Raw genomic sequence first — 5,256 nt, 5'->3', positions numbered from 1 at the left:
CGGCGAACCCCTTGATCCTGCGCTGAGGCGGGTTTCAGCCAAGACGGCGCCATCCAGAACCTGGAACCATCATCCTCCACATGGACGCGCGAAAACCAGAGAAAACACACAAGAGGGAGCGTGTGCCGTATGTATATTCACACACACACACACACACTCTGACAGGCTGCACACACGTGTTCCCGTGATAACTATGACAATGTCAACACACACTGCTGCACACCCCGAGTCAGAATAATGAACTGGAGACACAAGAAGGCTGCGTTTCTTCTTCCGGGCTCCTCTCTGACAATTTGTAGTCTGCTTCTCGCTCCAGGTTGCATCCTGACCCTCAGGAGGAGAAACCGGAGAATTGGAAGAGATGGGGGGGGGAAAGGCTCGGAGAGGTGTGTGTGTGTGTGTGTGGAGAAGAAAAACAAGAAAGCAGCACCTGAGTGTATATATGGCAACCTGATGGGGATTAGGAGATGTGTCAGTCTGTGAGCGTGTCGGTGTGCGACCCAACAGAGCTGCTGTCCCCTTCAATTAGGCCGGGGAGGTGAAGGCAGAGGGGAGCGTTCCAGGAGGGAAAACCGATGAAATAAAGGAGGCCGAGTCGTGAGAAGGGAGGCGAGGGAGGCGAGGGAGGACCCGCCGGCTGGTGTGAAAGTCCGGCGAGGCGAGGAGGGTCCGAAACTCCTCGACAGAAACCCCGATTCCGGAAAAAGGTTTTTGTCGTCGTACGTAAACGTGAACGTTCCTTTCGCTGTCGCACGCTTCACGTTGAAACTAACATTTCTCCGGAAAGTAACGAGACGATTTTGAATTTCACGACAGCAGCAACGGATCTCAAAAAAAAAAAAAAAAACACATTACAATTACATTTAATTGTCTGATTTTGAAACTAATTATAAAATGGATTCAGCCCAAATATTAATATTTCCTCCTTAACTGCAAATAATATCCAAGCCCTCCTCTTTTTATTTATAGAGTGAATTTCAAAAAATCAAATCCAGAAAGTGGAAGTTTTTATATTTATAAATTATATACAAGATCATTTGTATTGAATAAAATAAATGACCACATTGTTAAATAAATAATTTTGGAGCTTTTTTAAAATCAGTTTTTATTCACCGATCCTTTGCAGAGCTTCCAGGATTCCTGTCATTTCTTTCTCTAAACTTAAATTGGAAAGTTTTAAATTTATCTAAACTCCAAATCCTCAAATTTCAACACTTCTTTGATTTATTTAATACAAACAAAGGTTGTGTATTAGTCGTGGGGAAAGAAAGTCCACTCTCTTTACGTATCGGGACACAATAAAACGATCCGGTCTTTAGCTGGTTCTAAATTATATAAATTTAACCTCGAGTGAAGAAAATCAACAGATTCCATCGAGCAGAACTCTCAGTGGGTTTCCTGGTTGTGGAGGAGTTGTGGCCCACTCTTCTTTCCAGCGTTGGTTTCAGCTCGTTGGCTTCTGCTCAGCTCTCTGAGGTTCTGGTTCTGGACCGTTCTGTTGTAAGTCAGCTGCTGTCCTGTTTGGTCGGACAGATGGCCTCACGTCTGACTCCAGAATCAGCCCAAACCATCAGCCCTCCGCCGCCGTGCTGACAGCTGCAGTGCATTCTGGGTAAACATCTGTCCTCTGGTTCCTTCAAGTCGAGCTGCCATGTTGTTTTTAGAGTGTTTTTCTTCCAAACAAGCCATGACTTTTGACCTCTAACCTGCTAACTGAGGCCTGTAGAGTCTGAGACGGAGCTTTTTTAGTGTTTGACCTGAATTTTTCCGGGTCGTCTGATTTTAGAACCCGGTGAAGACTTGACGGGTTTCATGTTTCGACACGTAAAAGGCCGGACTCGAATCTGGAGGAACGGGCCAAAGCCTCGATTCGCTCTAAAACAAATAAACGGACGCTTCTTTGCGTTTTACACGGTTAAACTTTCAGCGGGGTCAGAGTTCAGTCCGTAAATGGCCGCTCTTGGAGGGAAAATCAGAAGCCGTGAGGAGCGTTTCCTCATCAGGACTTGCCGCCTTCATCCTTTTAAAAACAGGAACCTTTGCGGAGAACGGAACGGACCACGCTCAGTTTGTAAAAATACGTGGAAACGTGGTGTTTAACTTCACGGCGACCGTACAACCCGTGAACCGAGTCGTCTTCCCGGCCGGACCGAGTCCGTCCCGAGGAGCTGCAGCCGCGCGTCCTCGTCCTCCCACGAGACAAAACCGCTTCGACGGCGCGGCGAGGTTCCCGCGCCTGCAAACACGCGGCGAGACCGGCGTCTGGATTTTTTTTTTTTGGTTGCTTTTTTTCCCCTCCGAGCTATTAATTTTAAGCCGCAAAGTTTACTGCCTCTGTTAGAAGAGAAAAGGGTAAAAAAAAAGCAAAGAGTAACTTATTGTTTTTATGAGATCTATTCCCTCGGTGTTCTGGTCAATAATGACTTGATATATTAGCGGCTGCCTTGATATTTGCGCTGTTTTTCCGTGTGTTTTCTCTGCCTGTGATTGAACAGAGCTATTTCCGCGCGTGGAGGCGGCTGAGGACCGGCGAGGCTAACGCGTGTTTGATCAAAGTTTATGGGAAATTTCCCGGGGCCTCCCGGGGGNTGCTGTTTATGAACTGTAATAAAAAGAGTCATTTTGATGGCGTGACCCCGCCGCTCGGCTGAGGAGAAGGATTTGGGTTGTGTGTGTGTGTATTTGCAAGGAGGGCCCTTTTAAAGGGAAGAGGGAAGGAAACGAGAGGAAGTGCGGGCTGGGAAGGCAAAAAATATGCAACTGCGAGAGACGCGAGCGCAAAAAGAAATGAGGAACAGAAGGGATTACACCCCAGCCAGCACCTCTTAATGAAACACTTCGGTTCAATTCCTGACTCATCCCTCGCAGCGTGATCAGCTTTGTCCCCAACAATCCCCCCCCCTCCTCTCATCTGAATTTAATGCATCGTAAATGAGAAATTAGCATGCACGCACTCCTGCGGATGACTCTCAAACAACCGGGGCAGAGGAAAAGAAAAAGAAAAAAAGAAAATGAATTATACGATCAAATATGTTACGGGGAGACAACAGTCGATAAAAAGGTATAAATAGTAACCTTTGAGGAAATCAAACAATGTTGACCTTTGGCTGAGTCGATAAGATAATCCTGTGTGCTCCTGGCTGCCTGCGGAGACGCTTGAACAGTATTACGGTTTTTAATGAAGAGATGATCAGTCTCCAGGCTGAGGAGCTTTACAGTCGGACTTGGACAGATGCTCTCCAAAAGCATACTAAATGATAGGTTAATATTACATTAGCTTTCCGCCGTTTGCCTGCCGATGTAGGAAAAGAAAGCCACCGAGCGAGCGAGGCTTTTATTCTGAAACCTGGTGCGAAAAACGCCCAATAAGAGCCGAATTAATCAATCTGCTCTTCTTCGCTTTCGCAACAAATCAAAGAGCTCCTAACTGGGTTCGTTCGCGTTTAGGGAATGAGATGAGAAGCAACAGGCGAGGGGATGAAATCGGCCGTTCAGAACCGCCAAAATGGACGCTCCACGAGGTTTAGGACCGTTACTTCTTCGCCTGAATGTTGGCTGTGGAGCCAGACGTTTGCAGATGGAAAGTCGGGCGTAAAGTTTGTAACCATTCGACTGTTTTTTTTTTTTTAATTGAAATTAAAAGAGTTTTAGCCCAACATCTGAGCCACGGCCGTTTCCTGCGTTGGCTAGGGTCAGATGAGCTGTGGCGGCCATCTTGAAATGGGTCGACTCAGTTGAAGTAAAACCCGATGGTTGTTTTCCGAATGTTTCAATGAAATTCAGTCGGTTTTTTTAATGAGATATTTTACTAAAAAGGCTCTGATTCTGACCCGTTCAGGGTCAAGCACCTAAAGCAGACGTATGACCATTAAGCTTTAATAATTTATGCATTTGTCTTTATAAAATGTACTTTAAACTGTGTGCCTTGCTGTAGAGGTGAAATGATTTAAACTAAGTTTCCATCAGCGATAAAACCTAATTCTCAAGTGAAACGATGGATCAAATGAGGACAAATCTGTGATGAAAACCAGTAATTTCTCCTTATTAAGAAAGCCGAGGCATATTCGCATTAAACCCCCACTTTTTACTCTTAGTCTGGGTTTTTTTTTTTGGTTTCCAAATTGGTTTTGGCAGCAGTATATCATTTAGCGTTGAATAAAAAAAAAATGGGACAAATTTCCTCAAAGCTGAGCAGAAACATCATTCAGAGTTGGACTTTAAACGCTTGAAGCGGCGTTTTTTTTTGTCTTTAACCCCGCCGCGTCCGAGCTCAGAATTTCCTCTCCGAAACAGGAAGTGAAACTCGTCGTTTCTCCTAAAAAAAAACAAAGAAAATGGCGCGACTTGTGGTTTCCCGCACTACGACCGCTCACCTGAGGCTTACTTTTTACTCTGCACGCCTCATAAAGAGTGCTGCCGGGGAGCAAAGGGCGCGGGGGCGTGGTTACTACGGTAATCCTCGTGTTTGTATTATTTCCGTGTGGGTGCATGCAGGGAAATAGCTCGTTGAATTGGAAGTTTGAGAGATTTAATTTCCTTAAACTGCGATTTAGCCTTCATCGAGAAGATCTACGTACGAGGCGACAACGACGATGTTTACCTGGTGTCCCCTGCTCAGATAAAACTTAAACAAATTAATCTTCCAGCTGATTGTTTTTTTCCGTCGGAGGCTGTGATGATTAAGACGCGAAGGAGCTCTCGTAAAAAAAGGCACCGTCTCCGCTTCTCTAAATAAACCTCGCCGGGTCAACGGGAACCGCGGCGAGAAATCACTGAAGCTTTGCTGTGACAACACGTTCCGTCTAGTTCCTGTCTGAGATTTATCAGACGTTTTCAGGGGAGGAAAAAAAAAAAAAAAAATCAATGCCGCTCGATGCAAGAAGGATCACAGCGAACACTAGAGACCCATCAGCGGTAATAGCCATCTCGACACGTACGGGGAAAAAATAAAAAAAAATTTAAAAAAAAACACGCATCTGTCAGATTTGCGGGGAAAAAAAACACTCGAGAAAATGAGTCTTTTTATAATGCCTCTCATCTTATATTAAAGGTCTTTAATGTGGGAAATAAATAAATAAATAGATATTTTATTTGTGCATCTATACGCTGCGGATGATTAAAATTTCTATAACGCGTCCTGGACTTCCTGCCAATCCAAACATGAGCGTGCACATCATCCATCACGGAGCACACCTATGGGTCTGTGGCTTCATGCCACACACACACACAGGCAGTCAGGCAGGGAGGCAGAGGATT

The sequence above is a fragment of the Kryptolebias marmoratus genome, linkage group LG14 (assembly GCF_001649575.2).
Source record: "Kryptolebias marmoratus isolate JLee-2015 linkage group LG14, ASM164957v2, whole genome shotgun sequence".
Lineage (NCBI taxonomy): Eukaryota > Metazoa > Chordata > Actinopteri > Cyprinodontiformes > Rivulidae > Kryptolebias > Kryptolebias marmoratus.
Note: the sequence above shows the minus strand (reverse complement) of the source record.